Below are 24,525 nucleotides of genomic sequence, written 5' to 3' on the forward strand. Positions count from 1 at the left end.
CCTTCACCTGTTGATGTGGGTGGGATGGGGGAATGGCAGATGTTCTCCGAGATCCCTTCCAAAGCTAACTTTGGAGTCCAGGCCATCCTCAAGCCCTAAGAGGTTAATCAGGGTGGGCCCCGCCTCCACTACCAAGACCACACCAAGGGCTTTTGTTTTCAAAGAATCTGATGTAGGACTTGGGGAGGGAGCAGTGTTCCCAATTGCCATAGCTGATTAATCCAAGAGAAATGTCGAGGTGGGCACTGAAGGTCGGCAGCCCTGGGGACATTCTCCCCACTGGACAGGGCCGCCTCTGTGACAGCTCCACACGGAGAAAGGTGAACCAAAAGCTAGGGGGTGACCGTCCCTGTTTAACAGCTCTCGGTTTGTTTACCAAAAAAATATTGTTCCATCATAAAAATTCCCAAAATAGTTCCTTCCCTGGCCAGACTGACTGGCGGGCGCCCAGCTTGGGAGCCCAGCCTTGCTGGAGACACGCTCTCAGGGGGGCAAAATTAGCCAGGGAAGTCAGGGGCTTCAGTCTGAGGACCACCAGCCACATACATCCTGTGTGGGGCACAGCCCAGAGGGTTTAAGCCACAGAGTCGTCTCTCAGGGTGGGGGGATGGGGGGGGGTCTCTGGGCAGTGACAGGATTTTCCGAGGCTCAGCAAGTTTATTTTTAGCTCAGAAGGGTTTCCTCTGCTCTAAGGGGACTGGGGGGTGGGTTTCGTCTGCTGGAGGGGGACAGATGCTTTGCTCTCTGCAGGAGTGCTCTCTCCCACACTGATCCTGAAACCTTCTCCTCCCACAGTTCTTGACTTAAAACAGCTCCACAAAGAGCACTTTTCTGAGCTCTCTCCCCTGAAAATGACCCCGATGAGGATCTCAGCTATCCAGTTCGAAAGACTCTTCCTTTCCCTTTGGAGAACTTATCCCAGTCTGTGCTTACAAATATGCGAATGTTGGCCTTTCCCATAGACTGTAAGGTTCTTGGGCAGAGAACCCGCACCTTGCACACAGTAGGCGCTCAGTAAGTATACTTCCCATTTATTGCCGTTGTTGTTCAGTCACCCAGTCATGTCCAACTTTGCGACCCCGTGGACCGCAGCAGCCAGGCTTCCTGTCCTTCACCATCTCCCGGCGCCTGCTCAAACTCATGTCCATTGAGTCAGTGATGCCATCCAACCATCGCATCCTCTGTCATCCCCTTCTCCTCCTGCCCTCAATCTTTCCCATCATCAAGGTCTTTTCTAATAAGTCAGCTCTCCGCATCAGGTGGCCAAAGTATTAGAGCTTCAGCTTCAGCATCAGTCCTTCCAATGAATATTCAGGGTTGATTTCCTTTAGGACTGACTGGTTGGATCTCCTTGCAGTCCAAGGGACTCTCAAGAGTCTTCTCCAACACCACAGTTCAAAAGCATCAACTCTTCTGTGCTCAGCCTCTTTATGGTCCAACCCTCGCATCCATATATGACTACTGGAAAACACATAGCTTTGACTATACAGAGCTTTGTTGGCATTTATAGAATGACTTAACTTGCTTGAGACTTAGAAAAGCCAAATAAATTGCCCAAGATCATGTAGCTCACAAGTGCCAGAAGTAGGATTTGAACCCAGGTCTGTCTGATTCCCAAACCCAGGTCTTAACTCCATTGCCCTGCTCCACGTGACCTGCAGGGCTGTGTAAGTCATCGGGTGAGAGGGCAGGAAACAGCCGTGATTGTGTCTTCTCTGTCACTTTCTTCTGCTCCCATGACGGGGAGGAAAGAGGGCATACAGGTGGCCCCCAAGAAGACTCAATCCCAGTGCCTCACATATAACAGCAGATCAATAAGTAGGTGCTGGGTGAATGTTCCCTCTGCCGGGGACCCCAGACATCTCCCAGAAGCGCACAGGTCTTGCACGGATCTGTTTGTATTTGCTGATGAGAGAGTGAGGGAGAGGGACCTATAAAAATGAATCCCTCTAACTGGTCTCTCCTCCTGCCCACCACCCCACCCTAACCAGAGCAGGACTCCAAACAGGAACTCGATCCATAGTTAAGAGCTGTCCTTACTAACAAGATGCTGTGGCTGCCAAGCGTTTCCAGGCTGAGTTTCCAAGCAAAGGTGAGCAAGCCCCTCCTGGCTCCCTCAAAGACCCCGCTTTTAGACCCACCCCCTTACAAACACCCCATACCATACATAAGGCTTCCTTAATTTCATGTGAAGTGGGAACAAATTCACCTTAGAATTTAATAAATTCAGTTAATTAATTAAACTAATTAATTAATTCACCTTAGAATAAAACGCCAATTTTATTGAGCTAGAATAAATATAATGCATATACAGTGAATGTATTTATAATGAATATAAATATAAAAGGCCAACTTCTATATTTATTTATATTTATATCAGTTTGCTTTGCAAACTGAGCTCTAAGACAAGCACTCCCCCCGCCAAAATAAAGACAAGCCCCACACCCCCTCCTGGGAGGAGAGAGAAAGATGTAGTGAGAGAGACAGAAAGAGAGCAATCAAAAAAGTGAAGATGTTACCTCAGGCCATTCCACTCAGTGAGTAGAGGCTCCACGGAATGAAAAGCAAGACGGCAGATACTCCCTAAGCAGCTGGTTTTGGCTCCCACAACGCTTAGCATCTTTTCGGCACCTTGAGCGGATTCTGATATATGAAAATGTATATCTTTTCATATATCTTGAGCCCTAAATTCAAGGTAACTACTTCATGATACACAAAGTCACATATATCCCCTTTTAGTAGGGAAGTTATCTTTAAGAGGTAATTTTACGAGACATGATCTTTTTCTTTACATACTGACTTTAGAACCTGACTTTTATTTAGCATCCAACAATATCGTTATTAACATTCATTGTGAGGAAATCGGACCATAGATCCAAACAAGAAAAAAACAATTCCCTGGAATCTTACCACTCCAAGGTAACCACTTTGTGTTTCTGAGGGGCTTTTTCTCAAGGCAAGTGTGTACAAATGCGTATTTATTATATCCATATTTTCTAAAGGGAAAACTGGAAAGAAGTTGGCCTTTTGAAATCTTTAGGTTGTGATTTTTTTCAAAGTCTTTTCTTTGAGACTACAATGGGCTCGATTCTTTCCTTTTCAAACTCCTCTTTATACTCTGGGCCAGTTTTCCGCACTGTTACTATTTGTACCAGAAAACTCCTTGGCATCCTCGATTCTAAGCAGGTGAGAGTCAGAATCACTCCCAGTGGAAAAGAGGCCAAAGGAACCAGGATGAATCTTTTCCTTCTTCCCGATTTGGCCTCCGGTTAGTCCTGTAGGGAAGCTGGCCCAAGAAGACTGAATCACATCCATGAATCACACCTGTACTCTGTCTCTCCTGCCCCTTGAGGCTGAGCCATTATCACCACAGTACAGAGGATGCCACGTACCACTGGGCCCAGATGGTACCCAGTGCTCGTGCCATCTGGAAGCAGGTGGGCTCGTCATCGTTTCCTCCCAGAACAGATGACAGAGGGAGAAACGGAAGGGACACTTAGAGAGATTCAGGACAGAAACGCCCTCCCTTTGCCCCATTCAGACCATTTCCAGCCTCGGTTTGTCTCTTCGCCCAGCCAAGAAGGAAGGGATGATTTTGGCAGGGCTGAGGCTGGGAGAAGAGCAGTGTGTGTGCAGCACCCCCAGTCTCCTGGCCTCTCCCCTGCACTTCATTCTCCCTGCCTGCCTGCCCTGCCACCCAGGACACCTCCTGCCACGGCCGCCTCAGCGAGCTCCCACCAAAACAAAAGCATCCATCAGGTGGGCATGTCCCTGCCCCGGGGTGAGAAAGCCCAAGCTATGCATATCTGGATCGACAGCTCCAGATGAGTTGCCCGAGAGGCATTTTGAAGGCTCTATTACTTTTCAATCTGAAACTCCAACAGGGACGTGTATCTCCTCACTGCTGTCACGTTCCAGGACCTGTTATGCAAGGACTACCACCTGGGATTCTGTGAAGTCTTCAAGTACAAGTGAGAAGCGGCAGAGACCCATGGAAGGCATCCCTGTAAACGGAACACAGACATGGTCAGCAACCAGCACCCCCGCTTGGACCAAAGCAGGAATATATTCTCATGGGCACAGATGAGCACCCCTTGGGTTGGCCTTCCAACTGCTTCCTCGGACCCCAAGCTCCATATGACTGTGGTGAGGGAGCAAAGATTATGGCGGGGATATCGTATGGGCTCACCACCAGGCGTCAAGATTTTGAGGACAGTGTGCCAAGGTCGTGGCTGCCCCATGGGAATTTCAGATAAGACGCTGTGAAGGAATGGATGTCGGACATCATCTCTGGGTGGACCATTTCATCTTGCATCATGTATATGAAGACTTTGGAACGACAGCAACCTTTGATCCTAAAGCCCATTCCTGGGACCTTGAATGATGCCAGATGCCACACCAACTTCAGCACCAAGGCCATGAGAGAGAATGATCTGAAGCACCTTGAGGAGGCCATTGAGAAACTGAGCAAACGGTACATGCAGCTGAGCCTACAATCCCAAGGGCGACCTGAACAATGCCTGGCACCTAACTGGACTCCATGAAACCTCCACCATCAATGCCTTTTCAGCCAACATGACCACCCGTGGCTCTAGCACCCGCATTCCCAGGACTGTAGACAGAAGAAGGGTTACTGTAAAGACCTCTGCCAACCGTGACCATTTCTCGATAACGAAAGCCCTCATCTGCTCGTCTTCACTTTTTTTTAAAACCTGGATGAATATTTTTTAATATACTTATTTATTTATTTGTCTGTGTCAGACCTTAATTGTGGCTTGCAGGATCTTTACCTGTGGCATGTGAGACCTAGTTCCCTGATCAGAGATTGAACCTGGGCCCCCTGCACTGGAAGCGTGGAGTCTTAGCCACTGGACCACCAGAGACGTCCCAACACGTATCTTCTCAGTGAAACTGGCAATGAGCTCACCCAGTACAAAAACTAAGAGGACTGACTTGCAGCCATCAAACCCCTCCTAATTCTACACCCCACTTCTACTCTCACCCGTCTCTCCACTGTCCTAATAGCTGTAACTTAAAAGATGGGGTACCAAGGTCTTTCTTAATTCCTGAAAAAAAAAGAGAGAGAATATGAAGAGCAACAGGGTTCAATGTTGAATGCTACCTAGGGGGGAAAAAATGTTCGATACACTGCGTATTTTGTAACGGCCTGGTTTCATTTCGCTTTGCTTTCTTCAGTATTTGGTGGTTGCAAATCTAGTCCAAGATTGTCTGTGGATTTGAAAAATCAGTGGTTTTGATTAAGTATTTGGACTTTGATCTTTGAATGGAATTAACCTTAAAAAGAAAACAGTGCTGCTTAGATGAAAGAAATCACCAGCCTCCTGCTCTCCTGAGAGGAGCGTCAAGTTACTTCTATACCATGGCCAAGTGACTACTAAGGAATTTGATAATTACCTTTCCAGTTAGAATAGCACATATTCACTGCTCAGATTCAAGAATTTGTTTAAAAATGCAACTATAAATAGTGCAGGTACTTCCAGTTTCTAACATCAGTCTTGCAAATTTCCTGTCCTTATGAATAGCCTGTTGTTCAAGCCACCCAACCACAGTCAGCAAATGGACTCGCACGAGCTAGCACCCCTTCACCACCTTTGTGTTTATTTAACCACCTTGCTCTCAGGATAATTTAAGATGACTTTTAAAAATTACATGCAATATAATGAAAGGAAAACAGTAGGTATATAAGAAAAAATTTAAGGGACAGAAACAGAAGATGAAGATGCTAAGAGTGAAATTTCAGTTTTGCAGGTTGTGAAGTTCTGTACACTGGCTCAAGACTGCTTCATATTTGAATATAAACAGAAAGCAGGGAGTCATGGTCAGTTATATGATCTATAGCATCCATAGAATAAAAGCAGGTGTTTAGGAAAAAAACAACTATTTCTGGAACGAAGACCCACCAAAAATGTCTTCCATTGATCCTCATAAAGAAAACAGCATTCTTACCATAGATATGACAAGGAACTCCATAAATTTTTCTCTTAAAACATTTCTGTGTAGGCTGATGACTTCTTAAGAAATATGAGTTTATTAAAAATCGTTTCTGGAGACCAAAAGCATATGGTTCAGATCTACAGCCTGTGTGGTTCAAGGAGAGATTTTAAGAACTGGGAGAATACATAGACTGTGAAAACTTCAGACCATCTTCGTCAAGTTTCATTTCTCTAAACCAAACATTTGTAAGCATCATAAGCACGATGAGCTTACAGATCCTTTCCTTCTAACCAGCACTTGTGATGATAGTTAAACACCACTCTATTTGCTTTACCTTGAGCCACGGCAGGAGTAGGGTCAATGTCCCTGGTGGAAAGTGTAGGGAAGCGACCACACCTCATCCTTTGTCTTCTCTCACAGGGAAGATTTACAATGTCAAATTCTCTCCTTTTCCCCCTTTACCATCCATTCAAGGTCTAGTTGGGCCATTCTCAGAACAACTTTCTCATGCAGTACTGCTTTTAGACAAGTAGAGGTCATGATCCTCTCTTTTGCCCCAGATCCCACATCTTCTCTTTGGGGTGTTCTCCAGTCGCTCTTGGGGCTTCCCTGGTGGCTCAGACGGTAAAGAATCCACCTGCAATGTGCCAGGTTCAGTCCCTGAGTTGGGAAGATCCCATGGCAGAGGGCATGGCAACCCACTCCAGTATTCTTGCCTGGAGAATCCCCATGGACAGAGGAGCCTGGCGGGCAACAGTCCATGGGGTCACAAAGAGTCAGACACGACTAAGCGACTTAGCACAAGGTCAGTCCCTCTGCCCACGCTATCTTATTCTCACGCCCCAAACATATGGGTTGATCAGATATCCTGAGGGGTTCCAGAATTCACGTCTCTGGAGCTGTCCTGGGGTCCTGGCCGGGTCCAGGTCAGGGAGGTCATCAGTGAACGTAGATCACCCCTGCTGGCTAGCAGGGTGTGTTTTTCATGGGACTGGGCTTCCCAAACGGTACTCTCATGCTCATTCAGGGTAACTCACTCACGTCAGACACAGGGAGAGTTCAGGGCTCTGGGCTATCGGGCATCACCACTGACCATAACGTTGGAGCCATGTTGGTAGGCTAGGCATCGCTTTTCTCCTGCTCCTTCCACCTCATCCCACCTACCTCACCAAAAAAAAAAAAAAGTGCCAGGGGACCCACACACAGTGGGATGTCACTGCTCACATAGCAAGGCAGTTTATCTGTCCACTTTCTTCCAACTCCTACCTAGTGATCTCAAGAGGAATAATGTTTCCCTCTTTTTCTCTCCACTTTATTCCATTTGTCAGCAAAAGCCCAAAACCCATGTCTGATCATCTTAAACAGTGTAGCTAATAATGCTTTGAGCTTCCTTGGTGGCTCAGTAGTAAAGAATCTGCCCGCCAATGCAGGAGACTCAGTTAGATTCCCGGGTAGGGAAAATCCCCTGGAGAAGGAAATGGCAACCCACTCCAGTATTCTTACCTGGGAAATCCCATGAACACAGGAGCCTGGCAGGCTACAGTTCGTGGGACCGCAGAGAGTCAAACACTACTCAGCAACTAAACAGCAACAATAATAACACCTTACAGAAAGAAGAGAAAGCCATAGGTATAAAAGTCAAATTAATCATACTCAAAAACCAGGACCATCATCAACACCCCAACACCCCAAAACCTTAGGATGTCTAAACGTCCCACCTATAATTCTCACAAAGTCTACCTACACTTCTAATAAAATTGTTCACCCTCACCACCAACATTCATGATAATTAAAAATGAATTCGTATTTGGTTTTATAGTTCTTCTATTTAAAAGCCTGGACGGTGAAAAAGTAGTGTTTCATACTTGCATTAATTCCAAATGGGCAGGATTTCAAATATATATGAAGTTAAACAAGTTTCAAGGATTAACTAAACCACATAGCCATATATAATATTGTTTTTATTAAGAAAATGTACTCCCAGTTCCCATAACCACTTTATAATTGAACTTCTGGTATAGAAAGTCGGGTACTTCCTATTCAGGGTCACCTACCTGTATGAAAAGCATGAATCAGGTTCACTGAGCACCACTAGCAATGAATCATGCCTGAGCATATGAAGGACAGATTATTCCAGAAATGGTCACTTCTGGAAGTGATGAATTGTTCCAGAAATTTATTTGAGATATCAGTGTGACAAAAAGCATCACAACAAAAACCCCTTGATAGTGCGCACACGTCCACACACCCACACAGGTATACACACACACCCGCACACAGACTCCCAAGGGCTGGGTCAGGCGTGAAAACAGACAATGACCGCAGGTTCAGGTTTGTTACATTAAGGCTTGTACTTGGGAGCTTGGGCTTGCACTGTCTCTCTTGGCAAGTGACCCAGACATTGAAAAGAGTTGTATTCTTTTCTTTGCAGGCTCCTGGGAATATTTAAACCTCTTACCAAAAAAATATGTTGCTCATACTTTTGCTCATGAAAATGTAGACTGTATGAAATTAAATTACTGTTGATGGGTTTAGGATAAAATGGAGGGTGAAAGAGCAGTGAATTAAAAGGCAGGCATCCTCAATTCCAGACCAACTCTTCTACTGACCAGGTGACCTTGGGGAAGTTATCTCGCGTGCCTGAACCTCAGGCTGCTATGCTGTGACAGGGCAGGGTCAGACCAGAGTCACATCAAAGAGGCCTTCCATGCTGAATGTCCTTGACCAGCCCCAGGTCACTTCAGACTGTCATCCAGCCCACACAGGCCCTGGAGCTCCAGTGCCGAAGCTGGGGACCTCGAGAGGTCCTAGGTAAGAACTGAATCCCACTGTTACTCAGACGAATGCCTGCACTCTCTCGCCTCCCCCCTCTCTCCAGACATTTGGTGGCCTCCTGTGTACACAGACTCACAGAACTTCGTGCTGCCGAGTATAAACAGAGCGCTGTGCATACCCTGAAACTATGAGGGAACAGCTGATGGTATCATAACAAAAGGCAGAAAACTCGGCAAGCGGGTCCAAACCACACAGCAAATTCACGGCGTGATGCTCACCCACCGCGGGAGGAGCTGGGGGTGTTCTCACCTGCCAGCGCTGACCCCTGCAGGCCCAGAGATGGCAAGTGTGAGGCCAGGATGAGGAGGAATCCTTCCTCTGGCTTCCTCCAATCTCCTGGGGCCACGGGCGCTGGGCAGACCCTGGGAATGTTCGCTGGCTGCAGTCTTGGCTGCACAACAGTCAAAAAAGCCCCTCCTAAATCCTGATGTTTCTAGCCCAGAAATGCAGCCTCCGGGATTAAAGGGGAAGAGAGGAGAGCTGGGTGAGGTGCTGTGCATGGCAGGGATCCTCTGGAGGGTTGAGTTACATTGTTATCATGCTAACAAGTTATGGATGTGTTTCTGCCAAACGCATCTAAAGGCTAAACCAGGGTAGCTAAGAACCCAGAACTAGGCCTGCATTGTGGGCTGAATGAACGGTTCTGCCACTGGATTGGAAGATCTGAGAAGGCTAGGGTTTTGTCTGTCTTGTCCACTATTGTGGGTCTGACTTCACATCTAGGAAATCTTCAATAAGCATTTGTTGGGCACTTGTCAATGAACCAAAAGGCAAGTAGCCTTTGAATGAGAGGAAGCTTATTGTAAACGAACAGTGAATGGGGGATCAGCCGGAGGAAAGGCGACCACAGCCAAAATATGGAAAGGGGGGCCACTCAGGACAGGGCAGTGCTCTAGCCTTTCCAGAACCATAAACATGTACCCCCAGAAATCTTATGAGACACCCTAGGCTGCTGTTTGCCTCCCAAGCTTTTTTTTTTTTTTAATTATTTATTTAGCTGCACCAGATCTTGGTTGCAGCATGTCGTATCTTTCCAGCTTCATTATGGCATGCAAGATCTTTAGTTGGGGCATGTGAGTCTGCTTCCCTGACTCCAGGATCGAAGCCAGGTCCCACGCATTGGGAGCTCAGAGTCTTAGCCACTGGACCACCAGGGAAGTCCTGACTCCCAAGCTTTAAGTACATTACATATGGAGGGAAAGCTATTAGCTCTGGGGGTATGACATGGAGAAATTTGCTGTTTGTCTCAAGAGGCCCACTGGGCCATCAATGGGGTAATGCTGACCAGGCCAAAACCCTCATTCCTTCTGATCCGCGGTGGTGGGAGTTAGCAATAAGAGCAAAGGAGAGAGGAGGCCAAGATAACCTCTTTTTTTCCAACTGCTTCACCCCTCCCCACTGTCTTGAGATGGTCCTCCCCAGGGTCAACAGGCAGCAAAATCCCTCCAGCTCCTACTTGGATAGCTAGCTCTTTCCTCTTTGTTTTGCTGCTAATTTCTGAAAAGAAGGTACTGGGAGCTGTGATTGCCCTGTACCCCCAAAGACTTTCACACTAAGGGAGGCGTGAAGGTGCTGGCATCAGGTGCTGCCATTAACAGCAGCCAGGGTGGAAGCCCCAAACACCCAGCCTTGTGAATTTCACAGCCTGTGAAGTCTGGTTGACCTGTCCTGAGGGCTCCTGACACCCAGGTCCCGGTAGAAGAACACAGGTGGTGGTGGTGTAGGGGGCACGGAGCTACTTCTTTATCTGCTGACATTAGTTTTAGGGCCCAATGTGGGCAAACCCATAGGCTTTGAGGATTCCATGAGATAATGCATGGGCAGAACGAGGCACAGTGCCGGGGAAACAGGCATGCATTCAACAAATACTTATTAATAGCATCTCTGTGCCAAGTACTGTTCCAGGCACTAGGGAGACAACTCTGAACAAATACAATCCTGTTCCTCTGGAGCGTCCATTCCCCTGATTGTTAGTCACTCAGTCCTGTCCGACTCTCTGGAACCCCACGGACTGCATCCCACCAGGCTCCTCTATCCATGGAATTCTCCAGGCAAGAATACTGGAGTGAGTAGCCATTCCTTTCTCCAAGGGATCTTCCTGACCCAGGGATCGAACCTGGGTCTCCTGCATTGTAGGTAGATTCTTTATCATCTGAGCCACCAGGGAAGCTCATCTCATAGAGGGAGGCAGCTAAGACGTTAACAGTATATCATATGCCGTGAAAAAAACAAAGTAGGGTGAGCGGGTGGGAGGCTTCCATCCAGACTGGAGTGCCCCTGGGTAAGAAGGCCACAGAACAAGAGCTTCCAGCGCTCCCAGAGGTGAGGGGGCTGAGTCTAGAATAGGATGTTCACTGATGTGGGACTGTGCCTTAATGCAGAGAAGGAGTGGTTAGGGAGAGGGACAGGAGGGAAGCTATCATTAACCATCCTTCTACCTTAAAGAGAGTTTGATGTTGTTTGAATGAACTTTCCAGAAGTCTCTCCCTCACCTTCTGCAAAGGAGTCATTGTCTTGAAGCGCTATCTGTTAAAAACTGTCTCCAGCGCTTCCAACCAGCATCAAGTCCCCTTCAGGTTGGAGGAGGGGACGACTGGTGTTCCTGCCCCAACAGCCAGGGTCACCCAGATGCTGCCTCAGTTTCCCCAGGATGATAAGCCTTTGGAAGTCTTAAAGCCAAACCATTCAGATCAAGTTCTTGGTCTGGCGCTTACTGCCATGTGTCCCTGAGTGGGAAAGTTACGTAGCCTCCGTGAGCCTCAGTTTCCTCCTCTGCCATGGGGAAATTAGTCATGGCACCTACCCTGACAATCTGGGAAAGCACTTAGCACAGAGCCTGGTACACCCAATTGCCTCAAAAATGTTTGCGACAGATCCCAGGCTGCATCCCTTATCTCAGTGAGTAGCAGACTCTTGACCTTTTCACCTCTCTGGTGCCAAGGTGACTGCACTCCCACTCAAGGACCTGAGAACGGAAGGCAACTGATAGTACATCCCTGTATTAGAGGAACAGGAACTGGGGAGCCCAACAGACACGTTCAGCCTTCTGGAGGAGCACTGACTCTGGGGAAACACCTGCTGTGTTTGCCAGCTAGCTTCTATTCATGCTATTTTCAGGAACGGTACCTTGATTTCCCCTGGAGAACCTGCTCCCCAACTCTCAATGCCAGCATCTCAGAGGGAGGCCTCTCCTGCCTCCAGAGTGGAGCACAGGATCTGGGTTCTCAACCTATCTGCACGCTCCATTCTCTCCACCACAGCCACTGAACCAAGAGCAGATGGGGCCCCGTATAAACCAATGAGCGTCAGACCCAGACTTGTGGAGGGGGGAGTGGTTCTCTCTTTCCTGTCGTATTGGACCTCAGAAGATGTGAATTAGAGCCCCTACAGGTTTCTTCCTCCTTAAAATTAGCATGCCTCTACTACTATGTACATTTTAAATATAATTTAAATATAAATGTGGCATTTATGCACCAACGCCATCAGTGATTGGTTGAGGACTGCTCTGAGGGGATATTAATTCCCTGGAGCTCTGGCCTGTCTTGAAAGTGTACAAATGGTTTCTGGTGGTCAGAGAAAAGCCTCAGGTAAAGAGATGCTGGTGTTAACAACTGGAAATTGAGCCAGCATCCACTGAAATGGGAAAGGACTAAGGAGATAAGGATGAGGAACCCACAGCATCTGCTGTAGGTGACCATCCTTCCATGTGTTTGGGGTGGAGGGGAATTTGCCCTCTCATGCCATGGCCTTGATCTGGTCAGTGAGAGACCCCAGCTTCCCTTGGTCAAGTTTATAGTTCTAGTAGGGATGGGGAGGGATTGCTCATGACCTGGGCTGAGCCAGTCAACAAACTTCAGCCCTGAGAATTATTGGGCTAGAAATATTGGGCAAGAGATTTCTAAACAGAGATGATGAAAGCCTGGGGTTGCCAGGGACCACCAAAAGGAGAAAGCCTGCTGGAAAATGAAAGCAATACAGATGAACCCAGAGCTGAGAAACAGAGTCCTAATGAGATTGTCTAAATATTTGGATCGAGCCATGTCTCAGACTCATGCCCTTGGACTTTTTAATTAGATGGAACAATACATTCCCTTTTATCTTAATTTAACTCAAGTTGTATTTCTATCACTTAAAACTAAAATAGTCCTGACTAATGCATGGGGTAATCAAGATTCTCTAAAACATGGCCCAATGCAAGTATCTATTGTTACCTCCTGCAGTTCTTCTACTCACGTCCTGCACTGCCTCCAGACTTGTAACTGACTGGATCTTTTTTATTTTTTAACTTTTTGGCCACACCATGAGGCAGGCAGGATCTTAGTTCCCCAGTCAGGGATCAAACCCAAGCCTCCTGTAGCGGAAGCTCAGAATCCTAACCACTGGACAGTCAAATAAATCCCTAGATTTTCTTCATATACATACACCCCATCCCCTCTGAGCATCACTCACCTCACTCCCATCCTCCGGGATTGCCTATTTAAACCCTGCCCATTGTTCCAGGACCAGCTCCACTCCCATCTCCTCCAAAAAGCCGTACTGACCAGCCCAAACTACAGCTCTGCCTCATTCAGGTGGTGGTTTTCATAACGTGGTTATTTCCCTAACGATGGTGCGAGTACATTTTCCTGGCTCCCCATCAAGACTAGAAGCTTTGTGTGTAACTGTGTCTTTCACAATGCCCAGAATGGACAGGTACTGCAGTATGCAAAACAACACCCAGGTTGACTCAGATCTCTTCTTGAAAGTGTCTTAAAACTAAATAAATGGTGATGACAGTTTGGGTTGGTCGTAAGAAGAGCCCAGAAGGCAAGTACTTCTTACTTCTCTGTTTTACCTGAGACCGACAGACCAGAATGCTGCCGAAGGAGACCCACCAGGGGATCTGTCCCTTCACCCACACAGCAGGGCACGACCATTTCCTGAGCACCCCAAGCTACAGCTCACAGACCCCTGGTAGCAGATATCTGCCTTTCCTGACTTCTCAAAAGGCTTTGCATGATATAGCCACATTTAAGGATATTCATGTTGAGTGTGTGTGTGTGTGTACAGACATTTCTCACCTTCCTGGGTATGGATATGTGGCTTAGATTTTGTCACTTAGATGCACCTGCAAGAGACTTTGGTTTGGGAGTCAGCTGAGGACACAGGAGAAGAGCAGGCGTATATTTTGGGGGCCCACATGGTGGCAGGTTTCTGGGAGTGGCGGCACATAGCTGCGCCCTGCCTGCAGCAGAGACAAGCCTGGTTCCGGGGCTGGTGGTAGCAGCTGCTCTCTGCCAAACCAACCCTGCAAACTGCAATGCAGGAGCTGTTCCCAGAGGCTCAGCTGAGAACCTGCTCCTCCAGCCCTTCTGACAATTCCACCGGCTTCCCGATGTCCCCAGATAAACTCCTTCCTGCTAAAACCAGCTAGAGTGAACTCTGTGTTCTGCAACTGTGCACTCTGATGGGTGTGGCCCAGTGACTTTCCCACTTTCCAGGCAATAATCGAAGTTACATGAACTCTCCTGGCTGATGGCCAGCCCCGATTCTTCTAGAGGTCAAAAAGCCCTGGAGCTGTTGGAATTATCTACTATTCCACTCTTGGAGGGAGGAGGCAGGTTGACCAGCAGGACCAGGTGGCCTTGGGCCGGGGTGGGGTGGGGGTGGGGGGCGGGGATTGGCTTGGATTCTGTATGTTTATCCTGGTCTGATTGGAGATTCTCTCATTCACCCCAAAGGTGACTTTTAGTTGATTGGAAGCTTTCACTAAATAAAGGTAAAATCACTTTTGCCTCTCTCAAAGATTTTTATGGCACCAGAAATTCAAGATTTAAAAAAATACAAGCAAAAACCCAAATCTTTCCCCCAATGTGAGGCTGCCTCTGAATCTACAGACCAAGTTCCTCTAGCTCGGGTTCCTCTTGTTGGCTTCTGACTCAGCTCATTTTCCCCTTCTGGGGCCTCTGGAAGACCTTTTTCAGCTCCCTCACCCTTGCTCTTACACAGCTGCCTAAATCATAGTTTCCCCTGGAGTGCCTGGTGACTTCCCAATTAACTTGACCATGTGTCTGCGAGGTTTGGGGGTCTGGAGCTGAGGTTAGGGTTGGAGGTCAGCCTTCATAAATGTCTTTTCTCTTCTGCCTGATCCTGAATTTTAAGACAACCCTTTCCTCACTCTGCTTCCCACTCCCCACTCCAGCCAGCTCCAGACCAGACCAAGAATTCCCCAGTGAGGAAGTTTGGCCTCCTGTCCAAACTTTATGCTCTCCTTGAAGGGTACCGCAGGGAACAAGAATGCTGGTTTATGGGGAGTCCCCAATTCTTCTACTGCAGAAACACAAGCACGCTGGCTTTATTTCCATGTGGTCACCACAGCTCTTCCTCAGGAATTCTCCCCTGTTATCCTTCTAGCAATGGCACCCCACTCCAGTACTCTTGCCTGGAGAATCCCACGGACGGAGGAGCCTGGTGGGCTACAGTCCATGAGGTCGCTAAGAGTCGGACACGACTGAGCGACTTCACTTTCACTTTTCACTTTCATGCATTGGAGAAGGAAATGGCAGCCCACTCCAGTGTTCCTGCCTGGAGAATCCCAGGGACGGGGGACCCTGGTGGGCTGCCGTCTATGGGGTCGCACAGAGTTGGACACGACTGGTGACTTAGCAGCAGCAGCATCCTTCTAGTGTTCATTCATCAAACACTTATTTTATTCCCTAGAGAAATACTCAGTACTGAAACGCTATAACAGGATAGGTTCTGAATGGCTTGCCAGGGTCTGTCACAGAGAGGCTTTTGTGGACAAGTCCTGGCCAACAGCTTAAAGAGAAACGAGGTCCCGAGAGGCCCCTGACTGTCTGATCATGTGACCCTCTTGGCTCTGTGACAAGAACATCCTGTTCCTCTTGGAGTGATGGCTCTATTGGGGAAGTGACTGTCATATCTGGGACAGGAAAAAAGCTATTTCAAGTCTTGAAGTAATCACTCACTTGGTTTATGCAGCCTTTTCAGGAACTGCCTGGACAGTGGAGAAAGACCAAACTTGAGGGAGGGGAACTAGAAGTTGATGTTGCCACAGCCCATGAGGACCACCCTTGAGGGAGAAGAGTGGCAGGAGACTGGCATGGCACTCCTCCACTGTGACACATTTCTTCACAGCCATGAAATGACGACAGGTGGGGATCAATACACATGACCCCCAAACCAAGATGCAGAGGCCTCTCTATACTTCCAGGTAGACAAGGAAGAATGGGAACATCCTTATCTTCACAGCATCCTTGTGTCCCAAAAGCACAGTGAGGGACTTCCCTGGTGGCCCAGTGGTATAGAATCCATCTGCCAATGCAGGGTTCGACCCCTAGTCCGGGGAGATTCCACACGCCACAGGGCAACTAAGCCCGAGTACCACAACTATTGAGCCCACCCTCTAAAGCCTGCACTCCGCAATAAGAGAAGCCACCACAGTGAGAAGCCCACACACCACAACTAGAGACTGGCCTTTGTTCAGCAACAAAGACTCAGGGCAGCCAAAAATAAATTAGTTTATTTTTTTAAAGTACATTAAACAACAGGATAGTACCTGAGGACTGTGAAGGTTCTCTCATGGCTGGCAGGGTCTCCTATGTGCAACAAGAGAGTTAAGGAGCCTTATTTGTATATTTCCTTCAGGAATTTTGGGAGTCAGACCCAAAACTTATTTCCTTATCAGTACGGTAATAAGAGTTACACTCAGAAAACTCAAGGACGCACACATAGCGACCAATCAGTGATCTGGCCACCACTCTTAAGGAAATAAGAGAAGGGGGAAAGGCCATATTCCTGAAGAGATCCTCTCTGTTTTCAGCATAATGCATTACCTGGGCCTTCTTGACACATTATATGTGTTCGTTTACTTATGGGATGGATGGTTTTACGTTCATGTGTAGAATTTTTATGTCATTTGACATTCTCGTTTTCCTTGAGAGCAGACTCTATGAAGCTGTCTGAGTATCAGAATGGTAAAGACTGAGTCTGGATTTTTATTTCTTAACAATGAATGTCAATCACGTTAATTTTATTTGCCTAATAAAAAGAAAAAGTAATGAAAGGCAGAAAGGTGATTTACTACAAGTCTGCAGAGCTCTGGGTTTACCTCCAGGAAGCCCTGGCCTTACCCAAGTGGTCTCTCCATTATCATGCAAAAATCAAAGAAAAATAACATTGCTCCCAGAAATTTCAGCTGCTGTTTTGAACTTTAGATTGGAGATAGCAGATATTTGGCATGCTTGCTACTGCTTTGTATTCTGTGCCCATGACAGACATCACTAATCAATTATTATAATGCTATACCATGGACCTTCAGAGTCTTTCTCTCATTGCATTCCAGGCAGCCACTACCAATCAACTAGGATTCACACAGAAAAAGAAATCAACTTGTCAGCTTTGCTCTTCCCATGACAGGATGTGATATTCTGTTATCCCAAAGCAATCTGGAAATCTCACAAGGCTCTTTATAATAACAGTGAACACAGAAATTACAGAAGTACAGATATGGAAGGGACCATAGAGATCATCTGGCTTAATTCAAATACACGATGAGCTTGCAGCATTTTTTTAATTTATTTGTTATTTTATTTTTTGCTGCACTGGGCCTTTGTTGCTGCACACAGTCTTGCTCTAGTTTCTGTGCATGGGGTTTCTCGATGCTGTGGCTTCTCTTGTTGTGAAGCCTGGGGTCTAGATCACACAGGCTTCAGCAGTTGCTGCCTGAGGGCTCTAGAAAGCAGGCTCAGTAGTTATGGCACACAGGCTTAGTTGCCCCCAGGCATGTGGGATCTTCCCAGACTAGGAATGGAACCTGTGTCCCCTGCAGTGGCAGGTGGATTTTTAACCACTGTACCACCAGGGAAGCCCCAGCCTGGAGCTTCTTTTATTGCAAGTGGGGTCCCTGATGTCCAGAGAGGTTGAGTCACTTGCCCAAGGTCAGAGCATTAGTGAATGCCATTAACATTTCCTCATGTCTATATAGTGCATTAGAGATAACAAAGTACTTTTACCTGAAGCATCTCGTATGATCCTTCATTCATTCAATAAATACTTATTGAAATCTTATTGTGCTCCATGCCCTGTGCTGGAGAATAGGAAAACAGCAATCAGTAAAGAAAAAGGTTTGATTCCTTCCTTCCAGTTAAGTAGGGAGCCTTAAAATAACCCCATGATGTGGGCAGGACAGACACTATGTTCCTCAGCATTTTAGTTAGAAGGAGGATGACAAGAAAGGAGATGACACTAATAAAAAATGGTAGCTCTGGAATGTACAAGATCCCTCAAGTGGCCACTTTTGGATGCAGTCAGTACTGTGTGACCGGTAGGGACCAAATTTCCAGACCCTCTAGTCATTTGTTAACCAACTCTCCCCCCATTTCAGGATGCACAACGTATGAAGGAATCTTCCTGGACCCACCTCTCTATTCAGGAGACAGTGGTGAATTCTCCCAACGCTGTTTACATGATTTCACAGGGCTTCTTTCTGCAGACCTCTTCTCACAGAGTGGGGAGAAAAGCACAGACATGGGAATGTAGAGCCCTGACTCCTGTCCCCATTATGTCTCTCACCAGTGAGTTCATCTTGAACAAGTCACATCATTCCTCTAGGCCTCAGTTTCCCCATCTGGCAGGGAATAAGTTAGAGCCATGAGATCTCTAAGTTTCCTCTCCCCTGATACCGATAGCTCTGCTAGACCAACGAAGAGACAAGGTGTTCAGTCATACTTCTCCTTCTACTAGACATGCCATGTTACAGCTGTCTTTGCAGTCCAGGCCCATTCTGCAAAAGCAGCTCCACAGAAAATACAGCAAAGCCTGAAGTACCAAGTTCTAATCATGAATCCGGCTGATCACATGACCAGAAGAAACCAATGGAAACGCCACACATCATGGCTTCTTCTTCCCTTATACAACAGTAATGATGTAATCAAAGGTGAAGCCAGATGTGGAAACACTTTGAAAATATTAAGATGGGATCAAGAAGGGAAAAAAAGAGCTGACTTCCGTAACTTTGGGAAATGATGTTTTGACTGGAGTTCATAAGGCTGAAGACAAAAGCAAAAAAACAGTACAAAGATACAGCATTCTGGTCAAAATTTTGTTTTTCATAGGGATATGGATTAGCAACTCTGAAACTACATGTATAAAAGGGTTGATCAAATAAGTATATAATTTACAGACAATGGCAGCCAGGTTTCTTACTGTCAGAGAAAAAGTGATGGCGAAGAGAGAGGGCACGCTAGAATGAATCTTGCAGTGCTGGATCAGAGCTGGAGAAATCAGTATGAACTCATTTTTACAGACAGATACAGAAATAAATCCAAATATGTACACATGCACAGGTAAATGTGTATGCATGTATACACATACATATAGGTATGCATACTTATAGACACAAAAATAAATGAAGATTCATGCATATGCATGGGTGGGTGTATATATTATTTCCTAACTCTGTCCACCAAGAAGGTAGCAAGAAAGCACACCAGGAATTCAGAACTTGGTTTCTAAATACCATTCTAAATAAAAGTAACCATGGTGCCTCAGAGGAAGAACTGATTCTTGGGCTGGAGCAGGGAAAATGCATAGTAAGCCTGAAGCATCACATAGTACCAGAAAGTAAAGAAATGGGGGAAAGTGGGGAACATATGAAAGGACACAAGAGTCAAACTGGAAGTTCTCAATGACCAAAACTACAATGGTTTGAGAAAGTACTGGGTTTCATTCAAAGAATAAAATAAATATCCATGAGTCTATGCCATGAATAAATAAGTTATGGAAAAGAGACAAATCTTCTTTATAGAAGAATTCCAAAATATACATGTGGATTCTCCCTCCTCAAGGGAATGGAGCTTCATTTCCTTCCCTTTGAATGTGGGCTGGACACGGTGATTCACTTCCATTAAGTAGAATCTAGAAAGGAAAAAAATAGTAACTTTACAGTGGAGAAAACTGGTAAAGTCACCTTATCCATATGATCAAGGTTAGCCTCACCACTGATTAGTCATACTGGTGTCATGTACCTCCTGATATGGTGTGAAAGGCAAGGGCACTTCACCTCTGTGGTGTTCAAGAAAATCCACAACCCTGGTCTTATCATGAGAAAACCTCAGACAAACCCAAATTGAGGCACATTCAGTAAAACACCTGAAAGTGTCAAGGTCATGAAAAATAAAAGAACAACTGAGATTTGTTCACAGACCAGAAGAGACTTGACAACTAAATGGAATATGGTATCTTGGAACAGAAAAAAAAAAAAAAAGACATTGGTAGGAAAACTGAGGAAATCCAAAGATAATCTGTAATTTAGTTAATGGCATTATACTAATGTTAACTTCTTAGTAAAGCAACCCAGGGACATGCTATCTGTAAGGGAGGATGATTACATCTGCATTTAGAGGTAAGGCTGGAATTCTAGACCACTAACCAACCACAGGGTGCACATCACAGAGACCAGGGACCAGATATGCCACAGTTTGAAAAAAGGTTTCAAAGTTGAGAGAGAACAGCTTGGGTGAGAGTTGAGAGCAATCAGATGGAAGGTAGAAAGCTGTATGGGGCCTTCCCAGCCTTCACTCATGTCTCAGTGAGATGAACAGGCTTCCATAGGAAGTCGCTTCTGTTCTACCACTTAGATCTTACCTCTAGGCAAAGTCATTCTCTGGAAACTGTTTCTCTGAAAGGGACCTGGTTTGTGATCAGAATCTATTGTCAGGGAGAAAAAGTTCCTTCTCCCACGCAAATGCCAGGCAGTGGATGGTGCCAAATGGTCACAGGACCCTCATTTTCTGCAACAGTGATTGCTTTGTGTACAGGGGGCAAGATGCCAGGGCAACTGCTGGGGAAACTACCGGTTGCATTGCAGGGCCCCAAGCTTTGGGGGAATTTCAGACTAAGATGGGTGGAAGAAAGAGAACTTCACCACGTGGTCCCTGCCATCTTCCGGGAGTCATTGATGGGGAAATAGCGAAGAGACACTGTTCATTCCTGGTCCACAAATGCAACAGCAACTCTGGTGACAGCAGAGCAGAGACCTTCCAGAGGGGACAACACTTAAAATGAAGCATCCTCTAGAAGGAATTGCCAGACTAGCCAAGCTTTTCAAAGAGGGGGGTTAATTCTTTTAAGTGTCTAACTTTGCTCATTTGGGTTTGATGAAAATCTTTTCAAAGCTTGTTACTCGCTCCCCCATCTTATTAAACAGAGTTGGAGAACATAACGTTTCCCTGGGTGGTCGCAGGTCATTATGGGGAACAGCAGTTACGCCAAGTACTTTGACACAGAAGAGCATTCAGTGTTCGGGACATTTGCTGAATGGGTGGTGATCTCAGCAATGGCCCTGAAATTCGCTTTCTTGAAAGAATCCCTGACATCAGCTTGTTTTTCCTTCAGAGAAGTGCAAGGCATGTTCCCTGTTCTTCACAAAGGCAAAACAGAGAGCTGGCCCCAGAAGCTCTGTGACCTTGGCCAAGTGATGTCATCTCTTAGTGGCTCAGATTCCTTATCTGTAAAATCAGGAATAATGTTATGAAATGAGATAATGCGTGTTCAGAACATACACGAGATACATCAGAAAAATGCTTAGCAGAACAGTGCCCAGCACCCAAGAAGAACTCAGTGTGTTAATTATTACTATTGGCAGAGGAAGACAAGTCCCTGGATCGGATTGATTCTGTCTACTGCCTTTTGCTACATGTTCACCAGCATCACCATCCTGGAAGCCACACTGTTGCCGGCTTCATCTCCTGGGCCTCATGCGGCCACCAGCCGAGCTGTGCAGATTCTGATCCACGCAGCTCTCCTCCAGCCTGTACCTTATCCAGTAAGAAAGGGCAGAAAGAGATTTCCCTGCATCAGCCTCTCCAAGTCCATCCCGGATGTACCAGAAGGAAGCATGGGTGGTGTTACCGCCGACTGCCCATTGAGGAATGCCCATCTCTGTGCTCCTGGGGGCACTTCCACCGGGTTCGGAAGATGAGCACCTGGCTGAGACAGAATTGCAAAGCATCGCCCTTTCCCCCAGGGAGCTCGAGGAAGGAAGGCACCCTCTGGCCTCGAAATTCCTCTCTCTCCCAGTGGCGTCTTGCGCAGCGTCTCCAGCGGGGAGGAGGTCGGAGCAGAGCCGCCCCCAGTCCCCGCGCCCGCACGGGGGAGATTAAGGATACTCTAACGGCAGACTCACCCAAACCCGAGGCTCTCCTGTTTACCCAGGTGACGACACCCTCCCCACACCCCGCGCAGCTCCTGCCCTCCTAGAAGGGGCGCTCAAGGTCAAAACCAAAGAGGCCGCTCTCCACCTTCTGCCCCGCGCGGGAGCAGGCTTTCAACCGCATCCCACGCCCCTTGAGCCCCGGGCCCACCAAGACTGGGGAGACTGCTGCCTCGCGGCCCCGCTCCGAGGGGAGGATCAGCCCCTTCGTTTGTGCAGCCTTCTTTCTCCCTGCTTAGGCGGATGCCATCATCCTGCACCTCCTAGGCTCTGCCAAGGCCCTGGTGCCAGGCCCCCAGCCCCCACCCACCCCCACTCACCCCGGGCGCTGGTGGAGCCCTGCTGCCAAACACACAGAGCCTGCTTCCCTTATAAAGACAGTCATACCTGACCCGAACCTCCCTCCACCGACAGAGTAGCTCACTAAGGGATGAGCGAGAGACCAAAGAGGCCTGGGGCAGTCCCTCCTGGAAGCCTGGAGGGGCAGAGGCAGCACCCCGCACCTGGCACCTGGCGTGCTGTGGGTGTTCAGCCACGGTTTAGTTTTGCTCTCCCCTTCCCCTTTTCCTTTCTCAATATCAGACCCTCTCTCTCCTCCCACCCGCTTCTCTTGGTTTCCTGCTCCATCCCTTCTTCTCCCAGTTTCCCTCCTTTGGACGGATGCCTCCTGCCTGCCAAGGACACCCGTAGGACTGAGGGGGCTCCCCTCCCCCCCAGAGTTTCTCCTGGCCCCACAGGCTGCTAACCTCTGAACCCACCTCCTACCAGTTACCCTGACATTCCCCTAAATTCACTCTGACTCCTTCTCCCCAACGCACACCCACACCTCCAATCCTGGCTTGTCCAGTGAGCTCTGTCTGGTTGAAGGGATCAGATTTATCCCAACCTGAACATCCCAAATTGCCGCCAGAAGCACATTTGTGCATAGTCACAGGATTTTCCAGCTTTACCAAAACCTCTCCAAAGCTTGTTAAATGCTACCTTGTAAAGTTTTGATTTTGTTTTGTTTATAAAGTTTCATTTTATGATAATGATATTGCAGTTATATTTTTAAGTCCTTATCTGAGATATACTCGTTTAAGTATTTACAGATGAAATGATGTGACTGTAGGGGAGTAATCAGATCAGAGGATAACCTTGGGTTGATGTTTCCTGGGATTAGGTCATGGGTGTGTGAGGGTTCATCACACTCTCCAGTCTTTCTCCAAAGTAGGAAATTTACAACAATACTCTAGTAATCAGAAAAGAGGGCTTCCCTGGTGGCTTAGTAAAGAATCTCTCTGCCAGTATAGGAGTCATGGATTTGATCACTGGGTCAGAAAGATCCCCTGGAGAAGGAAATAGCAACCCACTTCAGTATTCTTGCCTGGAGAATCCCATGGACAGAGGAGTCTGGTGGGCTACAGTCTGTGGGGTTGCAAAGAGTCAGACACAACTTAGCAACTAAACAACAATAACAATCAAATAAGAGAGAAATGAGTGAATGAACAAAGATTGGCAGAATGTTAATAATTACTGAAACTGGATGATGAATACATGTGAGTTCACTGTATTACTTTCTTTTTTATACGTTTGAAAACTTCCATGATTAAAAAAAACTTTCACCTATTTTAAAGATGTCATCTTATCCTGACAAACCTAGACAGAGTATTAGAAAGCAGACACATCATATTCAAAAGCTGACAAAGGTCCATATAGTCAAAGCCATGGTTTTTCCAGTAGTCATGTACAGATATGAGAGTTGGACCATAAAGAAGGCTGAGCGCTGAAGAACTGATGCTTTCGAACTGTGGTGCTGGAGAAGATCCTTGGGAGTCCCCTGGACAGCAAGGAGATCAAATCAGTCAATCCTAAAGGAAATCAACCCTGAATAGTCATTGGAAATACTGATGCTGAAGCTGAAGTTCTAATACTTTGGCCACCTGATGTGAAGAGCTGACTCATTGGAAAAAACCCTAATGCTGGGAAAGACTGAAGGCAGCAGAAGGGGATGGCAGAAGATGAGATGGTTGGATGGCATCATTGACTCCGTGAACATGAGTTTGAGCAAACTCCAGGAGATAGTAAAGGACAGGGAAGCCTGGGGTGCTGCAGTCCATGGGGTTGCAAAGAGTCAAACACGACTGAGAGGCTGAACAACAATCTTATCGTGAACCCTTCAACCACATAAAGCCGCTCTCCTACTTAGAGCGCACAGCTGAGATGCTGAGGACAGGTGTTTCCTCGAGGCCTCCGATGCAGCTGCCGCCCCTCCTCTCAGAAGGGCACACTGAAGTGCTCCAGAACCAAGACGTGCTGGGCAAGGCTGCATTTACATCTCCGTGCCTTTGCACCTTCTCTTCCTTCCACATGGACTGCCCTTCCCTGACTCTCCTACCTCTCACTCAATCTTGCCCTCTGCTGTCAAGCTTTCACCAATTCTCCAGGCTTCATGCCACCACAGAACCTTATACATTATTCAGTGTTATACCATTCACTTGGAATTCTAATTTTTTTTTATGTCTAGCCCCCACCCCACACTA

The 24,525-nt window shown here is 47.0% G+C and overlaps 1 pseudogene; it reads left to right on the forward strand.

Annotated features, from left to right (window-relative positions):
* The first annotated feature begins 230 nt into the window (after positions 1-230).
* On the forward strand, positions 231-22,242 carry LOC129563296 (glutamine synthetase-like; annotated as a pseudogene).
* Positions 22,243-24,525: the final 2,283 nt, after the last annotated feature.

The sequence above is a fragment of the Moschus berezovskii genome, chromosome 9 (genome assembly GCF_049115385.1).
Source record: "Moschus berezovskii isolate FMDL1 chromosome 9, NW_MosBer_1.0, whole genome shotgun sequence".
NCBI lineage: Eukaryota > Metazoa > Chordata > Mammalia > Artiodactyla > Moschidae > Moschus > Moschus berezovskii.